The following is a 23,988-nucleotide window of genomic DNA, read 5'->3' on the forward strand; positions in this document are numbered from 1 at the left end:
TGATGTTGAGCATCGTTTTATGTGTCTGTAGGCCATCTGGATGTCCTCTTTGGAGAAGTGTCTGTTCATGTCTTCTGCCCATTTCTTCACTGGGTTATTTGTTTTGTGATTGTGAAGTTTGTTTAGAGTCTTAAGCCTGGATGCTATCATCTTCAGAACCTAGCTGAGAGGTCAGCACTTTACCATTAACCTTGATGACTTTGCATCATTTCCTACTTTTTTTTTAATTTTTATATACTTTGAGAGAGAAAGTGACACAGTGTGAACGGGGGAGGGGCAGGCTCCACGCTCTGAGATGTCAGCACAGAGCCTGATGCGGCGCTCAAACCCATGAACTGTGAGATCGTGACCTGAGCCGAAGTCGGACACTTAACCAACTGAGCCACCCAGGCGCCCCAGTTCCCTACTTTTAGTATGATTCCTCTCTACCCCCTGCTTAATTGCCTTGTCTGCCTGAGTCCAAAGACCTCGCCAGAAATTAAACTTCCCATCTTATGCCAAAATAGGAGGAAATAGTTGCTTAGATGCGGCAGGGGGCGGGGGGGGGCAGGAAGATCTAAGGTTCTAAATATTCTTCTTACAGACTTTGAACCATGCACCTCTACCTTCCATGGAACATGATAGCTCTGATTCTGCAGGGGAATTTGGCAGGAGAAATCTGATTGCCATTATCTGGCTTCCCCACTGTGGGCTTAGTTTGTAGCTGTTTTCTGGTTTGCTAAGTGAGTTATTGTATTAGTTAGCTATTGCTACGTAACAAACTACCCCCCCCCCAAATTCAGTGTCTTAAAGCAATAATCCCTTATGGTTACCCATGTGTCTATAAACCAACTGCATGATTCTTTTGTTTTCAGCTGGGCTTCTGTAGGCAACTGCAGTCAAATGCAATCCTGAAAGGCAGTTTTGTCAATCTTGGTGACTTATTCACAATATTTGCAGTCTTGAGTAGAACAACTGGGCTGTCTCAGTTTGGGCCACATAGTCCCTCATCCTTCATCTGATTAGCCTGGAATTATCCATGGCAGAGGCACTGGTTCTTAGATTCAGAGCAAAAACACATGGAACCCTTTGAGGGTTAGGCTGGGACTGGTAATGTGTTACTTTCTTCCTATTGGCCAAAGTAGATGACAAGATGACTTCCCATTCAAGAAATAGGGAATAGACTCTATCTCTGTAAAAGTCACATTGCAATGGGCATAGATAAAGGGAACAAATTTTTTAAAAAACAGTCATATTGTGATTAATCTATCACAGTTACCTCTGATCGATCAGTTTTTCTGCATCAAAGATGTTGACTTCTCTTGCCAAGATTTGTTTATAATCTCATTTTCATTGTTCTGGCTCATGCATCTTTATTCCTTTATTCATTTATATAACCAGTATTTAAGGACTTACTAGGATATCAGGCACTGTCCTACATGCTGAGAATACAAACGTGAATACGATAGTCAAAATCCTTGTCCTCCCCTTGCAGGGTTTATATTCTAGAGAAAGGAGAGAGACAATAAACAAAATATGGAAGTTATTCTTGTGGTTTGCCCAAGTGGTATAAATCCTATGGTGAGAAACAAAGCAGAGAAGTGCAATAGAAAGTACTAGGCATGTGCTTGCTTAAATTAGATCATAATAGTCGTTTTGTGAGACTTGAGGTGGAAATAGAAGGAAGTGCATGTGCTCAGTCTGCTAAGTTTCCTCTGCAATTATCCCAATAAAATACCATGTATCCATTAAAAATTATGTTGCAGGAGACTATTTGACTTCCAGTTGAGATCCATTAGAAACCTGTATGTTCAGGAACCCTCTCTACTCTAATCACACAGCAATGATAGATAAAATATATACGAAAAAGGAAAGAAAAACAGGAAGCCTAGTCACATTCAAACAGAAGATAAGCAGATCATTGTAAGCCATGAACAGAGTGGAAACACAAACCAGAAAGTAGGGTGAAGTTGCAGATGGTCTAGGACCTGAGCCAGGTTCACTGCTCAAATGTAGGGGCTGGAGGATGGTTTCCTGCTCTTCAAAAAGACTGAAAATGCTACCACTAACTACTTCCTGAGTCTGTGCCTTACCTATGCCACCTTATCAATGATAGCAGGAGAATGTAGATTTAGCCCTAAATCCAAGACCAAGTTACCCACTTACTTGGGGATAGGTTTATGCACTTTTTAGTATAACCACAGGGCTGGAGCCCAAACCCCAACATAAGACCTGCTTCTGCATTAAAAGATCCCTAGAGTATTAAATGGAGACAACCACAAAACGACTACTGAGTTTGGGGTGAACCCAGAGGCAGTGGGAGCAAAACTGAGGAATAAAAAAAAAAAAGGACACTTCAGTTCAAGATAAGCCTACATACCAAAATTCCAAACCATATGAGAAAAACTAGGAAAAACAGACAATAAAATCCACAGTTATTAGATGATTAAAATCAAAGCTAGCAAAAGAAAATTGAATAATATAAAAATAACTTTAATATATGTATGGACAGTCCCCAACTTACAATGGTCCAACTTATACAATTTTTCAACTTGAAGATGGTGCAAAACAGTAGAAATCATATTTTAGATTTTGAAGTGATATGAGTATGACACTCCCTCATGATGCTGGGCAACAGCCACGAGCCATAGCTCCCAGTCACGTGATCACAAGCATAAATAACTGATACGCTCACAACCATTCAGTGTCCAAACAACCATTTTGCTTTTCACTTTCAACACAGTATTGCATCAAGTGCATGAGATATTCAATGCTTTATTACAAAATGGGCTCTGTGTTCGATGATTTTACCCAGCTGTAGGCTAATGTGAGTGTTCTGAGCACATTTAAGGCAGGCTCTACTAAGCTATGGTGTTCAATACGTTAGGTGCTTTGGGGCTCCCAGGTGGCTCAGTCAGTTAAACCTCCAATTCTTGGTTTCAGCTCTGGTCATGATCTCACACTTTTCTGAGTTCGAGCCCATGTTGGGCTCTGTACTGACAGTGCAGAGCCTGTTTGGGTCTCTCTCTCTCTCTCTCTCTCTCTCTCTCTCTCTTTGCCTGTTCCCCACTCACACTGTCTCTGTTTCTCTCAAAATAAATAAATAAGCTTTAAAAAAGGAATTTAAGTTCATTAAATGCATTTTTGACTTTTGATATTTTCAACTTACCATGGATTTATTCAGATAGAACTCCATCAAAAGTCAAGGAAAATCTGTTTATGGTCTCAAAAAGATTTTTTAAAAAGTCATAATAACTATAAAAAGAATGAAGGCATTTGGTTATATCAGTGAACAAAACATGGGTGGGGGGGAAATGCCTGCCCTCATGGAGCTTCATTCTAGCAGCGGGGAAAAAGACCAGTGTATCAGGATCCCTCCAGGAAAAAGATTGCACACTCAAAAGGAGTCAATGCATAAAGTTCAATAACACTTCATAGTGTATGAAAAAGCACTCCAAGGCTACCAACAGGAAGAAATTATTACCAGGGACTTGAAAAGAACAAACCACAGTATGGTAGAGAGGTGAGAATTCAGAAATCCCCACACACGTAGAAATAGACTGATTGTGATAGCCATGGCAATAAGTAGTCATAAGAACCAGTTTTAAACCAATTCAAATGACCATCAAAAACTCACTTCAGTGAACATGCTTTTTCAAGGCAACCACTGTCAGACATGCATTCTGAAAGTCAAACAAATAGGGACAGACTCACTCTAGTGAACACAGCTCTGAGAGTCAACCAATCAAAAACAGTCTTGCTGAGTAACAATACAGATGAAGGCAAACCACCAGAGCCCCTGAGAGTTCACCAATCCCTCAACTCCTTGTTTCTCCAAAACCCTATGTAAGGTCAGTAGTTTTCTTGGTTTGAAGACACCATGCTGACCAGTCTAGTCTCCTTTGACAGAGGAATTGGGGGAAATACACACCCTAAACTCTCTCTCTCTTCCCCACAACTAGTCTTCTGACAGTGCCATCTTAGCTAAACTCCACTAACAGCCAGAGAGTGAGAAATATTTGTTGAAACCACCCATAGACTGCAGCTTCTCAAGGCACAGAGCAAGGTGGATATGGGTGAAGCGTGGATCTAAAGGAAGAAAGGAAATCTCCAGCATAATAACAAATGTAACAAACAAGTAAATTATATACTCAGCTAGAAGGTAACAGAACAAAGAAAGTGAAATTGTGAGTATTGGGCAAAGGAGGGGGTTCAAATTTCAAAAGGTTGAAGTTTCAAACAGGGTTTTCAGGGTAGCTTTGATTAAGAGTCACACTTGAACAGAGAATAGAGAAAGGAGAATGAATTGGCCATTCATATTAAGGGAAAAGTAGTTCAGGCAGCAGGAACAGCAGGAAAAGTAGTTCAGGCCCTACAGCAAGAATATGCCTGGCATGCTCAAAACCAGTGTGGCTGGAAGAACATGAAAGAGGAGGAAAGGAGAAGGAAATGACATAATAGATGGAATTGGGAACCAAATCATGTAGGTCACGGAAAAATTCTGGGGTTTGTATTCATTTGCTAGGACTGCCATAACAAAGTACCACATACTGGTTGGTTTCAAGAACAGAGATGTATTTTTTTCACAGTTCGCCAAGATCAAGGTGTCAGCAGAGTTGGTTTCCTCTGAAGCCCTCTCCTTGACTTGCAGATGGCTGCCTTTTCACCGTCTTTTCACATGGTCATCATTTGATCTGTATGTTTTCTGTGTCCTAATCTCCTCTTCTTATAAGGAAACCAGTCATATTGGATTAGGACCCAGCCATATCATCTGATTTTGCTTTACCACTTTAAAGGCCCTAACTCCAAATGAAGAAATACTTTGAGATACTTCAACTTATGAATTTGGAGGGACATAATTCTTCCCATAACAGGTATTTATGAAGTCTGTTCCATCCATAACATTCCATCCATAACAGTGGAATGAATATAAGACTGGAAGCAAGAAGGATATATAATATATCTTAATATATTAAGAGGATATTTCAATAATTCAAGTAGAATGTGATGGTGACTTGGTCCAGATGGTGACTAGCAGTAGAGGTGATAAGAGTCAGATTCAGAATACATTTTTAAGGTAGTAAATAGGATTTCCTGGTGATTGGCATATGGAACGTGAGAAAAAGGTGGCATCAAGCATGGTACCAAGGCTTTTGGTCCAAGTAACTGGAAGAATGGAACTGCCGTACAACAGTAAGGCTACAAGAAGAATAGCCTTGTGGAGAAGACATAACAGTGTAAGTTTGCCTTTAAGAAGCATATAAAGTCTGAGATGTGTATGAGACATTCAAGAGGAGAGGCCAATAGACTGTTGAATATATGTCTGGAGTTCAGGAAGAAGGTCTGTGTTTGAGAAATAAATGTAAGAAACATCAGAACATAAGTGATATTTAAAGCCATGAGACTAGATAAGGTCAGCAATGGAGGCACTGCAGAAGAGAGGAGAGCACGTGTTTGGCCCCCCGATCACTCCACCATTAAGGGTTAGAAGGAAAGGAGGAACCTGCAAAGGGCACTGAGAGGCAGCAGCCAGTAAAGTACAAAGATGAAGAGAGTACTGGGTCCTTGAAAAGAAACAAAAAAAGTTTGTCAAGGGAAAGAAGAAGCAACTACGTGAAATGTTACTGGAAGTCAATGTTCAGATCATTATCAGTCTAAGCAATACCCTTGATATTGTGCTATCGGTCTTGAATGTCCCGTTCTAGTTATTCATTTTTTTTTCTTTGTGTTTCAGTTTGAGTAATTTCTATTGGTGTCTCTTAAAGTTCACTAATATTTTCCTCAGCTATTTTGAGTTTATGGATGAGTTCATCAAAGGAATTCTTCACCTCTGTTACTCTCTTCCATTTATGTATTTCCACCAATTCTTTATCTACTGTTTCCATATCTAAGCTGAATTTAGCCATATTTTCATGCATGCTTTTCATGTCTACCTTTTTCATTACAGCATTTAACATATTAATCACAGCTATTATAAATTCTCTGTCTGATATGACAATTCAAACCTCTGTGTCTTATAGGAGTCTGGTTCTGTTAAGCACTTCAACTCCTGACTGGTGTGTGTGTGTGTGTGTGTGTGTATGTGTGTGTGTGTGTGTGTGTGTGTGTGTGTTTTCCTGTTTCTTTGCCATGAAATTTTTAGTTGAAAGCTAGACATCTTGTGTAGGTAGTAGACTGTAAGGCTATGAGTTTTTATGCCTACATAGTGGCATGCGTTTCCTTCTGCAAGGTGTTTAGTGTGAGGCAGCTGACTCAATTTACTCAGGATTTGAGCTGAGTTTGTGATTCATTGTTGCTAAAGTTACCTTCAGTGCATTACAAGCTTACAATTCCTCTAATATTATCTTATGTAAGAGTGCTAGATTATAAGAGGTTTTTTCCCCCTGAATGTTTGTTACACACAGCTTTAGATCTATCCTTTTCATGGCACCTCAGAACTGTTACTTGTTAATTGTACAAGTACAATTTTATTTAATTGTACAATTGGTTTTTTCTGCCTCGTTTTGGAGTCAGGGGAAGAATTTCTCAGTTTTTCTGCTCAATCTTCAATCTTAGGTAGGCACCAGGTCCCCTAAATTTCCAGGACAGGCTCATTCAATGATCCTACCCCATCCTCAATTGTGGGGCTGAGACAAGCTCATAATTCTCCTTCTCTCCAGTGCCTTAAGAACAACACTATAAAAAACAAAAACAAAACACTGTAGTGACTTAAGGCTTTGTTCTATCTGAGATGTAGAGGAGGGCACCTGCTCCCCACCCCAGGTCTGCATCATGATAGAAGCTTTCTTGGGATTCTCATCCTTCCCCCAATCTCTTTTATGAGCACTTGATGAGATCCATGGAGAAAAGCCCCAGAGTGAATTCCCCTTGTGTTTATGGCCCCTGAGGTTATATATTCTCTAACTAGTTCACATTCAGCCTTTAGCAATTTGTTAAAAATCGTAGCCAAATTTTACATACCAGTGGATCCACCCCTGTAAACAAGTGCTTGACTCTCATTGCTTTTGAGAGGCACCTATCTTTCTTTAGATTTTGGGTTAGTTGATTGCTCTGTGACTTTACGGCTCTGATGGGTTCAAGAAAAGCTGTGACTTCTTATATTGGTATTTTTGTGGTTGTTAGAGCGAGAATGATGTTATTTCCAGCTTCCTACATCCTGCACAGAATCCAGAAGCCCTCTGTTATTAGTTTTTAACTGTGTGACTGCAGTCAAATCTTTTATTCTCTCTGGATCTCAGTCATAGGAACAGTGTGCTAGAAAATCTCTAACATCCCTTCTTGCACACGTTTCATGGCTTCAATAAACAAAACAGCTTCTAGAGAAACTTCCGGTTTATACTTACCTCATTGCTCCTTATCACAGCTGCATCAACTGTAAAGAATATAATATAATATAGGAGAATTCAAACTCAAATTCTATATAATAATTTCAATCAGCAGTAGACCTAAAATCATAATATGGACTGACTTCCTAGATCACCCTCTATTCATTAACTCCCAGAGAGCAAACCAGTTTCAATTCAATCAATAGCATGGGGATTCTGGAACTCATTTTCTCCTTTAGTTAATTGTCATCTCTAATAATTGTTTTCTTTTATGCTGAAATCTGTGGCTCCTTAACACATTCTTGGATGGTTCCACTAATCTCTCATGTTCCCTTCTTCCCATGATCTTTGGCAACTCCAAAAAAGCCTAGAAGTTATACTGCCAGAAAGTGTTTGTGTCTCCCTGATTCTACTGCTCAGATTGTGGAGTACTTTATCTTGAGGGTAGCTGTTGGAAAGACATGAAGGGTAAAAATCCCATGTACCATATCCACCAATTTCGCAGCCTCTCTGAGTCCAACATTAAAGAGGAAGTCTGAAAGGTGGTCTTTTCCTCCTCAGATATTCCAACTTGAACAAAAAGAGTTTTTAAATCCACAAATTGGTCCAGCCAGAAAACAGTCTCATACAGTTCCTAAACCATTGACTTTTGCGTGGCAGTATACACATGGCATTGATGAATCCTTGGCCTGGCCTTGCCTCCAAGTCTTATACAATTGATTACTGGATTTTATAGACCAGAGTTGGCTACTACATAGAAGTCATCATCCTGGGCTCTGGAGAGCTTTGCCTCATGCCTGTCCAGCTGCTCCTTTTCTATTTATTTTTATGTCTTACTCAAGCCCCTTCTCTTTTGTAATTGATGACTTTCCAGCCTTAATGTTTAGCCAGGGGAATTAACAGATAACCCAAGGCAATGATTTCATTGCTATGGACTCAAAACACTACCATTACACTGGAGGAGACAGAATTTTATGGTTTCTCCTTTCTAGATTCCATTCCAATGGAGTGTGAAATCCAACAGTTGTTAAATGGCAGGAAGCTGAACTGGGCTCAGGGATCTGGACAAAGTGACAGCTTGTTGGCATAACATTGCTACCTAGAGAATGAAGGAACCACACACTTTCCCTTTAAAGAGACCTCAGTGAAGACAAGTTTTATAAAATGCCTTGACACTCAATTGGTTTGGCTTTTTCTCTCAAACAGTCTGTTATGTGCTAAAACAATGTTTCCTTTCTTTTGATTTACATAACTTGTTTAAGATTTGTAAATTTCCCAGATCAAAATTTTGTGGCCTATTTAAACTTTTTATATCTTTTCTATACTGTCTCCACCCCTCCACTTCTAGTTTTCTCTCTTCCAAAATTTACATCTAAAGATGGTATTTCTCCTGCGGTAGAAGTCTCTCTAACATTCATAGGAAATGCTTGAAAGTAGACCAGTGAATCACAGTCAGACCATTAAGGTTTATTTCAGTTTAGGATAGGGATAGTAAACATTTGGTTCAGTCTGATTTGTAATGTAGACTCCAGCATATACTTTCTTTCACGTGATTCCTCCACACAGTCCCTAGACATTTGTTCATGATACAGCCAGAGAGCATGGGAGGAAGAGGATCAAGTCGCACAAACTTTTCCCAGCTGAGGTACAGAAAATGAGGTTTCCTAAACACTTAATTCTGAAAGGTACAGAGTGGAACCCTCCTTAGGAGGACATCGAAAATAGAAGGAAGAGAAAAAAAGGAGAGGGAAGGGGCCAGAGAAAAAGAAAACAGAAAAAGAAAGCATTTGTGAACACCTACTAGATGGCTGACACTGCAATGCATTGACCTTCATCATCAGGAGACAGGGCTAAACTCAGAAGTCTGGCGTCTTGGCTTAAACTTTGGCTCTGCCTCCCATCAGCTGTGATGACTTGGGCAAGCTACCTAACCACTTTGTGTCTCAATGAATTTCCTCACTTTAGAGGACTGATGTGAGGATTCAATGAGGTGATACCAGTTAAGAGCACAGAACAGTGCCTGGTAGAGTAAAAACCAACATATTTTGACTACTATTGCCAGTCGTCACATTTAGTCAAATAATTTATTACAGAATCAAAAGAGAAAGTGTTTCCATCCAGGACATGGGCTGTTCATTCACTCACTTATTCAATAAATATTTATTGGTCACATCTTCTATTAAACAGTCACTCTTCTAGGTGCTGGGGCTATAGCAGTGAACAAAACAGACAAAGATTCTGGTTATAAGTAAGCATCTTTTGATCTAGTATCCTGGAAGCTGACTCCTTGGAAGGGAAATGCTTATATATTCCTTTGAAATGAGAGTTTTGTGTGGAAGAAAGAGAGACTGAAGATCTAAGTTTGAAAGTCAACATAAGATTAAAGCATTTAGTCATTTGTGAAACACAGTAGTTAAGTGGCTTGACCAAGGACACACAACTGGTAGGTTACTTTTTCAATGATAGTTCCTGATTTACAAAGACTCTCCATTTACTGAAATATCTGAAAGGTCTGCTTATCTCAGTGGTAGTGGCCTGGCAAGACTATTCAGTGATTTCTGTCTGGTAGCTCTCTCTGATTCTGCCTGATTCATTCTTCTCTGAAGCATTTTAATCCCTTGAGACCTGGTTTTTCTCCTTTCATATTGATGATATGGGTCACCCCACATCCTTTCAATCTTCCCCCTACCATTTTAGGTTAACAAGAATTGGTTCTGTTACTTATGATCAAAAATCTTAACTGACAAGTCTACAGCAACTCAAAAAGTGTTGAAGTCTCTCCATTGTCTTACAGGAGTAAGGATGAAACTAGAGGCAGAAATATGAAGATGTTATAGGTATAAAAAGTGATGCTAAGCTTTATCTGAAAAAACCATAAGACCACTAAATTGTTTTAAGCATGAGTGTATTAGTCAGCGTTCTCCAGAGAAACAGAAACAATAGGAGATAGATAGATAGATAGATAGATAGATAGATAGATAGATAGATAATAAGAAGTTATAAGGAACTGGTTCATTCAATGAAGGAGGTTAAGAAGTCCCAACATCTGGCAATCTGCTTCTGTAAGACCCAAGAAACTGGTGAGTAGGACCAATCTGAATCTAAAGGCCTAAGAACCAGGAGCACCAATGATCTGAGTTCTAGTCCAAGGGTAGAAGACTGATATCCCAGCTCAGCACTCAGGCAAAGAGACAAATTATCTCTTACTCAGACTTTTTGTTCTAATTAGACCCTCACCCTCATGGATTGGATGAGGCTCACGCACTTTGGGTAGGGCATTCCACTTTAATCAGTCTACCAATTTAAATGTACTCTCATCTAAAACATCCACACACATACTCTGGTTTCTCTTCAGATCACATAAATCTTTCACCTTTTAAAACATCCACACAGATGTACCCAGAATATAATATTTAACAAAATATCTGGGCGCCCTGTGGCCCTATCAAGTGGACACATTAAATGAACCATCACAATAAGGGAGACACCAAAAATGGTTACAGAATTTCTGTTTTGAAATCATTAGTGGTGACAACCTGATTCAAAAGGAAGACCGGTCTTTGAGATCAATCTGCAGAGCAAGCACTTTGCTTATAAGATTTTTGTGTGTGGTTACAACTCTGGGAATGATATTGGAGAGGAGTTAGAGGTCTCCAGAATATATCCATGGTGGTTGTTATGAAAATGCAACTCCCAAATTGCCTGCTGTGGGAGAGTAGTTGACACATAGCCCCAAGTGCTGTGCTCTGAATCTACTACTATGTTCACACTAAGGCCACACTTCCCATGGTTGCTCCAGCCAATGACAGAGGATAGCAAGAATGCTAACGCAGATATTCCTGCAAGACATGGGACATGATGGCATTTTGTGACTCACAGACTCCTCATCAGCCAGAGGACTCTTCCTACCCAATCTTCCTTCCATCCCTCTCCTCAGAGAGATCAGTCCAGTATCTCTGCCTGAAGGTTCTCCCATCTCCTTCAACCTCCTCCCTTTTTCTCCAAGGAAATTCCTTTCATATTTCACCCATGCCTTGGCATATGCTTCTCAGAGGATGCAAACTAATATAACTCAAAGACAAAACAGACTGCCATTTTGGAAGTATCACTCTGGAGGTCAGGGGAGAATGGCCTGAAGGACTGTCAGAGGATCTGGAAAGACCAGATAAGAGGTAGGCCAGGCAAGCGTTAGTGGTGGCCTGTACCAGGGTAATGTCAGCTCGGGTTTACAGTAAGCACAACAGACACCAAATTTTATGAGGGATTTCAAGCTTTGGTTCCTACAAGCCTATTTCTGGAGAGAGGGCTCCTCATATACAACCAGAGTATCTCAGGATCTATCTAAAAGAAAAGAGAGTATATTTGGAGGGCTTCTGTGCCCACAGCTAAACTAGCTTGGTGAAAACAGGCACTGACCCCATGGAATTTGGAATGGTTTCCCTCAACTAGTTTTAGAATAGTCTATGATTCAGGTCATATTCAAGTTTCCAGCATTATGAGATTTTTCAACATAGGGATAAGAGCACTGATATTTGTGACACTATAATCAGAGAGGGGTCAGGATTTCCACTGTTAACACTACATTTCCAGAGCCATAAAATATACAACTTGCTAGGACATGGCATGTGAAATTAGCTACAAAATTTTTCTAAATTTCCCACAAAGACTCCATCACCTCATTCTTAAAAAGCAAGAATAGGGGCACCTGGGGCTCAGTTGGTTGGGCCTCCGACTTCGGCTCAGGTCAGATCTCACATTCGTGGGTTCGAGCCCCGCATCCGGCTCTGTGCTGGCAGCTAGCTTGGAGCCTGGAGCCTGCTTCCGGTTCTGTGTCTCCTTCTCTCTCTGCCCCTCCCCCTCTCATGCTCTGTCTCTCTCTGAATCAAAAAAAAAATTTTTTTTTAAAAGCAAGAATAGAAATGCAAGTAAAAGTTAGTTTAGAATTCACTTAATTTAAATGTTGACTTTTATTATACAATCAAACTTGGTGAATGAAAATCTTCATGTGGAGATGCAAGGATTTTCTATAGGTATTCCATCAGAGAGTCACTAAAAACGTACATTTGTTGCATTTCTAGAAGACCCAATTGCTGCTAAATTGGAGGGCTTCCCTGAGATCATTATAAGGAGACTTTTATTACAGGCTTTCATTTTCTTTCTGGGGGGGGAAAAAAGGTCTTTGAAAAAGCCATCACCATCTCTAATTCCTAAAGATTATGGAAATGCTCAACTGCATCTCCAAAAACAAAAAACAAAACAAAACAAAAAAACTCCAAAAACAGAAAAGGGAAATGAAGGCAAAAATCCTGATACCCAATGTCCCATACTAATGGCATTGAGTTATTTCTTATTCCCATCAGAGAGTGGACTTAAAAAAGAGTGCACTGTCTCAATTCTTTCACGTTCACGTAGAGGCAGTGGCTTAACTGGTCTGACCATAGCTGAATGTGCAGCAACTGTATTTTAAAGCTCACTTTCTCCATGGATGGGAAGCCATTAGATTAAAAGTTGCAATTGTGTCTTGACAACAAGGGAAAACTCTCAGACGGAGGACTGGAGCAAGGCCTCTGGAGGAAGTTGGAGGGTGGGGATGGGGGGCTCCACCAGCAGGTAAAATAGGCAGTTATCGTTTGCTCGAATTTCTTGAGACCACTCACGGGCAAGAAAGATGGTGAACAAAGCCTGAGGAATGGAGACTGTCTTCAAAAAGTGCTTCCTGGGAGATGTCAGTAAGAAGATAGTTTGCTGGTTTCTAAATCAGCTGACGTGGCTTTTGATCCTTCAGATGGGACAGTTCTGCCTGGAAGGGATCAATCTTCTCCTGTTCCAAAGACTAACACAAACAGATACAAATCAAAGGAGGTGTTCTTTCAATAAAGGAAATTCCAGAGAGGATGCCTAGGCTTAATTAAAATATAAGCCTTTGTTTCAAGGGCTCTTCTTTCCCTTGCAAAAGGAAATGCACTCTCTGAAGAAGCACGTGCCAGGACTGGTGAGATAGGATTCTTCAACAAGTAAGGATCTGTCTACATTCGGGACAACATCTTAGGGAGGTCTTCAAGGGGATCGTGCCTGGAGTCCCGTCTGACTTAACTCATCATCACAGTCCTTCATCACAACATAATGAGTGTTATTACTTCCTCATGTGGCCTGTGGGCTTTGTTAATTAAAGAATGGAAAGGTAAGTAGTTCCAACCTTTTGCTTTTAATTAATCAGAAGATGTGTTTTCCATCTTCAAGTTGCTGGGCAGCAAGTAAAGTATTGACTCTGTCTTCCAATACCTAAAAGAGTTCAGTGAAAAGACTCAGCCACTGGTTTGAGGTTGTGTAGACAACCCTATAGATGGCTGGCTGTCCTTTTCTTTCTAAAATTTAAATCAGTTGTACGCCAAAAGCTCATGCTCTTTTTATTATATTATGCTGCCTTCCTGTTCCCTTGATTTACTTAAACTTCTAGCTTTAGAACCATTCTTCCACATTAAAACATCCTCTACACTTTAAATAGAAATATATTACCTGGAAGGAAAACACATCAACGTTAACAAGCATCACACATTAGCAAAGGCAGCACTTGAGAGAATGAGCAGGGCACTAGTGTATTTCCTTTTGGAACGAAGTTAGGAAAAGCCTGGAACGGGAGGGCAAGTAGATTTTATCCAATGTGCCAGCCCTCCACAATTAATGTTGGCTGCTGCCCAAAGCTCTCTTTTGAGAAGGAGCCTGGAGGCAAAGAGTCTAAGCTCCGTAGGAAAAAGAATTGCAATTGCTTAGTGAAATCTGTGTTGCTGGAGGCTTAATAGTGGAGTGAAGAGATGCAGAATCCTGCTAAGAAAACCTGCCTCACTAAGCCACTGAGAAAAGTAGAGGTATAAAGTGAAAACTGCCCCATCTCTTAAAACCCCAAATCTTCCAAGTTTATCTCCATAAGAGAATCTCTAGGTTGGGGGACTAGGGTGGAGTAGGGTGGGAAGGGGAGGGGAGGGAACAGAAGACCAGAAAGCCTCTGCTGTTCACTTCTTCCAGATTCACTTTCCCATTTGAGATATCTCATATCATGGTGGTCAGTGAGAAGTCAGGCCATTCTCCCATCCGCTTAATACTTTGGCTCATTTGTAGACATGTGACCCTTCCCTCAGTGGCCCATAACATGGCTTATTCTCAAAGAAAGCATCTCTAAGAGGAGCTGGATGATAAAGTATACAGACCAGAGACTTCTTAAACCTTTTTAGATCATAGAACCCTTTGGCAGTTTGGTGAAGTCTGTGGAACCCCTTGTCAGAATAGTGTTTTCTGGGGGCGCCTGGGTGGTTCAGTCAGTTGAGCGTCTGGCTTCGGCTCAGGTCATGCTCTCACGGTTCGTGGGTTCAAGCCCCATGTCTGGCTCTGTGCTGACAGCTAGCTCAGAGCCTGGAGCCTGTCTTCAGATTCTGTGTGTCTCTCTCTGACCCTCCCCTGCTCACACTGTCTCTCTCTCTCTCTCTCTCTCTCTCTCTCTCTCAAAAATAAATAAGACATTAAAAAAAAAGAATAGTGTTTTCTGGTTTGGGGATGGTTTTTAATTAATTGATTTTTTCAGTATAGTTGACATATAATGTTACACTAATGTAACGTGTACAAAACAGTGATTCTATCTACATCTCTGTGTTATGCTACGCTCACCGCCAGTGTAGCTACCATCTTTCAGCATACAATGCTATCACCATACCATTATTATATTCCGTATGCTGTACCTTTTATTCCCCTGACTTATTCATTCCATGACTGGAAGCCTGTGTCTCCTACACCCCTTCATCCATTTCACCCAGCTCCCAACCCCCTTCTCTCTGGCAACCATCAGTTTGGCCTTTGTATTTATAGGTCTGATTCTGCTTTTTATTTGTTTGTTTATTCATTTGTCTTGTGTTTTAGATTCCACATATGAGTAAAATCATATGGTATCTGTTTTTCTCAGTCTGACTTATTTCACTTAGCATATTACCCACTAGGTTTATCCGTGTTGGTTAATAATAATGTTTTTAAGTATGTAAAATGAAGGATTAAAAACAAAATCTGTAATATTGAAATACAGGCAGTAAAATATTAAAATAAAAATGTGATCTAGTAATATATGGGCTTCTTTATTAATATATTAAATAATAAGATAATACATTTAAAGTACAGACAAGTTAAAATGAAATTTTGAGACACCTGAGTGGCTCAGTCAGCTGAGCGTCTGACTTCAGCTCAGGTCATGATCTCACGGATCCTGAGTTCAAGCCCCCACCCCACTCAATCCCCACACCCATCAGGCTCTGTGCTGGCAGCTCAGAGCCTAGAGCCTGCTACAGATTCTGTGTCTCCCTCTCTCTTTGCCCCTCCCCGGCTTGTCCTCTGTCTCTCTCTATCAAAAATAAAAAATATTTTTAAATTTTTTATTAAAAAAATTAAAATTTATTTTTTAATGACATTGCAGTGTGAAAGCTATTGGTCTTAGTTTTACCTGGAACATTGAACTTTGAGGGGGCCTTTATCTTACCTCCTTACAGATACTCAGAAGAAATATGAGAAAGCAACATAGATGTCTAGATCACCAGGACGAGTACAGCACCCTCAGCATTTGGTGGGTGGATGACCACGAGGCAGAAAGCTGCTTGGTTGTTGGCCATCTATAGCGACTAAACATCTGTAGATAGGAAGATTTTGATCCTGTGCAATCTACCAGCAAACTTAACAACAATCATAACTTCAAAATAGTGATGAGCATAAAAAATATTTAGAGGGGTGCCTGCGTAGCTAAGTTGCTTGAGTGTCCAACTTTGGCTCAGGTCACGATCTTGTGGTTTGTGGGTCAGGCCCCACTTCAGGCTCTATGTTGGTGACTCAGAGACTGGATCTTGCTTCAGATTCTGTGTCTCCCTCTCTCTGCCCCTTCCCTGCTTGTGCTCTCTCTCATCCTCTCTCAAAAATAGATAAAAAACCTTAAAAAATTTAAAAAATATATTTAGAGATGTCTGAAACAATGATGTGATATCAAAATATTTGGTTTTTATTGGTGAAAAAACCATTGATAGAGCCCAAACTTCTGAGGTTTGTTGCTGTGGTAGTGAATTAGTAGACCTAAACATTTAATCCCTTCTGTATTCAGATTTTTTTCTTTTTGACCTTGCAATTACTCTTAGAAAATGCAGAGTGTACTTTCTCACTCCAGGCTTTGGACTCAGCCATGTGGCTTACTTTGGCCAAAGTAATGTAGGCAAAAGTGACTGTATACCAATTCCAAGCCTAAGTCTTAAGAAGCCTCATGTGTTTTCATTGCCCTTAGTGCACCCTCCAAAACCATAACAGACACTTAGCACAGGGGTGCCTGAGTGGCTCAGTCAGTTCAGCATTTGACTCTTGATATTGGCTCAGGTCATGATATGGTTCATGGGACAGAGCCCTGTATCAGCCTCCATGCTGACAGTGCAGAATCTGCTTAGGATTCTCTCTCTCCCTCTCTTTCTCTCTGCCCCTCTCCTGTTCATGTTTTCTCTTTCTCTCTCAAAATAAATAAACATTTAAAAAAAGACACTTGGCATAGTACTGCCTACCCAACTTACAAAACTGCAACAAAAGGCTGAATCAACCAGCTAAGATCACTCTAGATTAGACAACCCACTAATACGTGAGTAAGATCTAAGATCAGAAGAGCTATTCCAGATGACCTATTAATGCATAAAAAACAAATGCTTGTTGATGTATGCCATTGAGACTTTTTTTGTGATTGTTATGTAGCAATAGCTGACTGATACACTATATTCGTAATTTAAGGAAATGCTAAATTTCAGTTATATCATATGTAATTTAGTTAGAGGTTAATAAACATCAAAATACAATGCTTTCTAATTCAAATTCACAAACCCTTCTAAAGCACACTGGACACCCACAGCTTAGCTTTCAGGGTCTGCTAAGATAACTGAGATTCCAGAATGGTCCCCAAATAATATTACTGAAGCCTGAGGAAGATATAAAAATAAATATAACAATAATCCTAAAAAAGATGAAATAACAGCATGACAGCAACAAAATACTAATTAAAATTATTGTTGATATTTTGTAGTAGATTTAAATTTATTTATAAAACTTTTTAAATTATTATATATGTTTCTACATTTTTGTTAGACATGTCAGTTTAATAAATTGAGCATTAAACAAAGTATAAATAATTGTGGCTATTGCTGTCCACATTAAAAACAAAAGCAAACACAAAAACCCTGAGTGTTAAAAACCTGTTACTACTTTTCTCTGTGTTTAAGCCCCAATTATTCTCATTCTTCCTTTTTCTGAATACCAATGGTGTTGCAGGATTTTTTTACCTAAATACCCAGAATTTGTTATCTCACCACTTCAAAGAATAAAGAAGTGGACACAAAATAAAATGAGCAGGAGGCAAAAGTTTATTCGAATACAAGTTTAGAAAGGAAGAATAGTATGAGAGCAAGCATTCAAAAGTGACTGCCAATTACTGTAGAGTTTTATAGGGTTTTGGTTCCCTTATTCTTTCTCAGGTTCTGCTCTGATTGGCTAGGTAACTCTAAATGCCTAGTCTTTCCATTTTGATTGACATGTTTCCATTGTATGAGGGGTGGTCTATGGTCATACCATTCCTTGTAGGTCATATGTTTCATGGCCTACTTATTTTTAGTCAGGTCTTTAGTTCGTCAGATTCCTGAGGGAAACCTGGGGGGCCGGGGGGGAGTAGGTGGTGCCTGTCACATTCTCAAGAGGAACTTTACACCTGAGAGTTTGCTCTAGGTCAGATGTTCCCAGAAGAAATGTTTTAAAATATGTGGTTTTTTTCCCCACTCAGGAACCTTCAAGCCCTAGCCTCTCTCTTTCTGGCTACCAAATCCTTTCTTTCCTTATCATAATGGGGTACAGTTGTGGAAGACCTTCTGCTTCAAGTCAAACATTCACCTCCTTTTCTGTTCCAAGAGGAATGAACAGGAACATTATCCCTTTTAGCTAAATTAAGCCTCCAACACACAAAAATATCATCTCATACTCATGTTCCGGAAAGGACTTTCACAAAAGACCATGGTACAGTTTGTGAAGTCTGGTCTACCTGTTCTAAACCTCCATGTGTGATGATTAATTTTATGTGTCACCTTGGCTGGCCACAGTGTGCCCAAATTAAACATTATTTCTGGGTGTGCCTATGAAGGTGTTGTGGACAGAGATTAGCATTTGAATTAGTAAACTCAGTAAGATTGCCCTCCCCAAGGGTGGGCATTATCCAACCCATGAGGGCCTGGATAGAATAAAGTGTGGAAGAAGGGAGAATTTGCCTCATTTGCTCCATTTTTCCTGCCTCGCTTATTGATTTGGGACATCTCATTACATCTTCTCTATCAGACTAGGATCTACACTATAGGCTACGCTGGTTTTTTAAGCCTTCCGACTCAGATTGAATTATAACAATGGCTTTCCTGTGTCTCCAGCTTGCAAACACAGATTATGAGACTTCTTAGCCTCCATAACTGTATGAGCCAATTTCCTATAATATATATGTATATACATATTCTACTTATTCTATTTCTCCAGAGAACCCTGATTAATATACTATGTATGGAGCTCCAACAAAATGGTCTAGTCAGCTCTATACTAAGATCAACTAAAATCTTTTCATTTCTATCAGTTTAATTAAATGTAAAGATCAGGCCTCTACATGAGCAAATGCTTGAACCAAAAGACAGCATATTCTATGTGTAATTAACAATTTTTAGGAATAGGAGAGCTTAAATCCAAGTTTAGCAGTAAATTATCTAATCTTCTGGATCCCTTTACAAGCACATTCAAATAATATTACCAATAGAAATGTTAACATCTTGCCCAAACTTCCACTGCTGTTACTCAAATAAAAACTGGGGGAGGGGGAGGAAACATCTTAAATGTACCCATGAACTAGCAAGAAAGTAAATCATAACTAGACCAAAACAAAGCAAAGTGGAAAACAAAGATAACAAAGTTAAGGACAGCACACAGACATCTTTTCCCTTGAAAATATTTGCCAAATCAGCTGATCTTGAACATTCATTGTCAAAACCCTATAAGGCTTAGGATACAGGAATAAGTCAAAGAGCCTTCCCAAGTCAGGTCATATAATGGAAGATGTTACTCACAAAGTGAAGATTTCAAAGGCCTGTTCTCTCAGTGTGAAGACAAAATATAAATAATAAGCCTCGTGTCAAAGCACTGAAAATTGCCTTCCAACATTGGTGCAAAATAGAGGGGGGAGGGGGAGGGGTGAAGAAGAAAAGAAATTCTCTTTGAGAAATCATCCCCATAAACCAGACCTTGTATATAATTGAGCTTAAATTTATACCAATTGAACGGTCTGAAGAACCTCAGAAATTTACTTGACAGGAGACCAGACTCTCAGGGTCTTCAAGTATGTGATAGAAACAAATGCAAATTCACATTGGAAGAGCCTCAGAGAATTCTGGTATAGAAAAAAGGGTTCTCAGGCAAAAAAAAAAAAATCACAGAAAAGGAACTATTAGCAAGAGCCCAAAGAAACCACAAATAGCAGAATCAGATCCTTAATGACTTCAGATACTGGAACCATAACATTCACAATATGAATAAGTATGCTTGATATATTTCAATAAATAGAGGAGAGTCTGGATAGTGTGATTAAGCAGTAAGTAGATTTTTAATAGAGTAAAACAGCACTTCTGGAGGTGAAAAATGCTCTAATTGAAATTAGAAATTTAATAAATGGTTTCAACAGCATATAAGACAGAAGAATATAAGAAGCATATAAGACAGCATAAAAAGACAATTTACCACAGAAGGAATTAATATATTAGAAAACAGAAGTGAAGAAATGCTCTAAAATTCAGGAGAAAAGAGATAGAAAAGATGAAAAACAGATTAAGATAAATAGATGATAGAATGAAAAAACATATCTTTAAATATTGGGAAAAAGATCATAACACTTACTGTTACTTAAATGATGTAAAAAATATTCTGGGCCATTCAAGGTCTCAAAAGAATGGTCACACTAAGACTCACACTGAAGAAAGTTTATCAATGAAATACTTCCAAAGAGAAAAATATTAAGAAATGTGTGAGTTATATGCAGTAAACTTATTTTAAAATCTTAGTTAAGAAAATTAAGATACTCAAAGGTTACACAAATACTTGATTTAAATTTCACAAATTTTAAAAGGATTTAAAATTTGCAATGAAACAACCACTATATGCACACAGCAAAGTGTTATATCCCAAATTTCAATATACTGGAGACCAGTATTAGGCCACTCATCAGGCCATTGATTGACCTCATAAAAAGTAAATATTATGAATTTTAACTATAAGATAAATTTGTAGCAAGATAAATGGATAAATATCTTACTAGAGTTTTGTTATTTAAAACAGTTACATTTGAAGAAAAAAAGAAAAAATGCATATATAATAACCCCTAATTAAGTTTCTAGATAATACCAAAACATTGAGATCAGATTGGAGAAAGGCAGGAAGAGGGTTTTAAGAGCATAAACATATGCCTTTTCATCTTGCTGGGGAAGTTATAGATGCCTATTTTCTTAAGTAAAAATTAGCATTGAAAAGAAAAAGTGGAACAAAGGGAAATAATAAGCAAAGCAATAAAAACAGACCCAATATATCAGTAATTATAGTAAGTGTAAATGAACTAAACTGTCAGCTCAAAGTTAGAAATTGTCAGATTGGAGTGTGTGTGTGTGTGTGTGTGTGTGCATGTGCATGCGCGTGTACGCACATGTGTACACACTGTTTAGAAGAAACACATCTCCATACTTTGGAGGCATAACCAGATCTCTCTACTCCTTATTCTGCATGTGTGACAGGCAAGTCTCTCCACCTTTCTGTACCTCAGTTTTCTCATAATATGGAAAATATCAGTTAGGTATATCAGTTAGGGTATCTTTGTCTAAAGTACAGCATCCATTCTTGATTAAAAAAACAACAACAACAACCTCAACAAAGTCGAGATAGAGGGAACATACCTCAACATCATAAAGGCTGTATATGAAAGACCCAGAGCTACTATCATTCTCAGTGGGGAAAAACTGAGAGCTTTCCCTCTATGGTCAGAAAAAAGACAGACATGTCCATTCTCATCATTGTTATTCAACATAGTACTGAAAGTCATAACCTCAGCAATCAGACAACAGAAAGAAATAAAAGGCATCCAAATTGGCGGGGAAGAGGTCAAATGTTCACTATATGCAGCCAACACGATACTTTAAGTAGAAAACCTGAAAAACTCCACCAAAAAAATTGCTAGAACTGATATACGAATTCAGTAAAGCAACAGGATACATTAATGTACAGAAATCTATTGCATGTCTATACACCAATAATGAAGCAGGAGAAAGAAAAATCAAGGCATCAACCATTTGCAATTGCACCATAAGATACCTAGGAATAAACCTAACCAGACAGGTAAAAGATCTGTACTCTGAAAACCATAGAACACTTATGAAAGAAATTGAAGATGACACGAAGAAATGGGAAAACATTCCATGCCCATGGATTGGAAGAACAAATATTGTTAAAATGTCAATACTATCCAAAGCAATCTACACATTTAATGCAATCTCTATCAAAATACCATTAGCATTTTTCACAGTGCTGGAACAAACAGTCCTAAAATTTCTATGGACCCAGAAAAGACCTCAAATAGCCAAAGCAATCCTGAAAAAGAAAACTGAAGCTGAAGGTATCACAATTCTGGACCTGAAGTTATATTACAAAGCTGTAGTGGTCAAAATAGTATGGTACTGTCTGATTGCTGATGCTAGGACTTCCAGCACTATGTTAAACAGCAGTGGTGAGGGTGGACACCCCTGTCATGTTCCTGATATCAGGGGGAAAGCTCTCAGTTTTTCCCCATTGAGGAGGATATTAGCTGTGGGCTTTTCATAAACTGCTTTTATAATGCTTAGGTAAGTTCCTTCTATTCCGACCTTCTATTCCGACGGGTTTTTATTAAGAGAGGGTGCTGTATTTTGTCAAAAGCGTTTTCTGCATCTATCGACAGGATCATATGGTTTTCATCCTTTCTTTTGTTAATGCGAAGTATCACATGGATGGATTTGCGAATATTGAACCAGCCCTGTAGCCCAGGAATGAATCACACTTGATCATGATGGATAATTTTTTTATATGCTGTTGAATTCGATTTGCTAGTATCTTGTTGAGTATTTTTGCATCTGTATTCATTAAGGATATTGGCCTGTAGTTCTCTTTTTTTTGCTGGGTCTCTGTCTGGTTTGGGTATCAAGGTGATATTGGCTTTGTAAAATGAGTTTGGAAGTTTTCCTTCTATTTCTATTTTTTGGAATAGTTTGAGAAGAATGGGTATGAGCTCTGCTTTAAATGTCTGATAGAATTCCCCTGGGAAGCCATCTGGCCCCGGGCTCTTATTCATTGGGAGATTTTTTATAACAGATTCGATTTCTTCACTGGTTATCAGTCTATTCATGTTTTCTATCTCTTCCTGTTTGAATTTTGGTAGTGCATGTGCATTTAGGAATTTTTCCATTTCTTCTAGGTTGTCCAGTTTGTTGCCATATAATTTTTCATAGGTAATCTCTGATGATTGCTTGTATTTCTAATGGATTGGTTGTAATAGATCCTTTTTCATTCATGATTTTGTCTATCTGGGTGCTCTCTCTTTTCTTTTTGAGGAGCCTGGCTAGAAGTTTATCAATTTTGTTTATTTTTTCAAAGAACCAACTCTTGGTTTCATTGATCTGCTCGACTGTTTTTTCGGATTCTATATTGTTTATTTTTTCCCTGATCTTTATTATTTCTTTTCTTCTGCTGGGTTTGGGTGCTCTTGCTGCTCTCCTTCTAGTTCCAGTAGGTGCTCTGTTAGACTCTGAATTTGCGCTTTTTCTAGTCTGTTGAAATAGGCCTGGATTGCAATATACTTTCCTCTTAGGACTGCCTTTGCTGCGTCCCAGAGATTTTGGATTGTTGTATTTTCATTTACATTTGTTTCCATGTATTTTTTAATTTTTTCTCTAATTGCCTGATTAGCCCAATCATTCTCAAAAGGAAATAAAAGCCATCAGATGTGGCAAAGAAGAAGTCAAACTTTCACTTTTTGCAGATGACATGATACTCTACATGGAAAACCTGGCAGACTCCACCAGAAGCCTTCTAGAACTGATGAATGAATTCAGTAAAGTTGCAGGGTACAAAATCAATGTACAGAAGTCGGTTGCATTCCTATACACCAATAATGAAGCAGCTGAAAGAGAAATCAAGAAACTGATCCCATTCACGATTGCACGAAAACCCATCAAATACCTAGGAGTAAACCTAACCAAGGATGTAAACGACCTATACGATGAAAACTATAGAAAACTTATGAAAGAGATTGAAGAAGACACCAAGAAATGGAAAGACATTCCCTGCTCATGGATCAGAAGCATAAACATTGTGAAAATGTCATTACTACCCAAAGCAATCTACACATTCAATGCAATCCCCATCAAAATTGCACCAACATTCTTCTCAAAGCTAGAACAAACTATCCTCACATTTGTATGGAACCACAAAAGACCCCAAATACCCAAAGTTATATTGAAGAAGAAAACCACAACAGGAAACATCACAATCCCAGACTTTAGCCCCTACTACAAAGCTGTCATCATCAAGACAGTATGGT

Source organism: Suricata suricatta, chromosome 10 (genome assembly GCF_006229205.1).
Source record: "Suricata suricatta isolate VVHF042 chromosome 10, meerkat_22Aug2017_6uvM2_HiC, whole genome shotgun sequence".
NCBI classification, from domain to species: Eukaryota; Metazoa; Chordata; class Mammalia; order Carnivora; family Herpestidae; genus Suricata; species Suricata suricatta.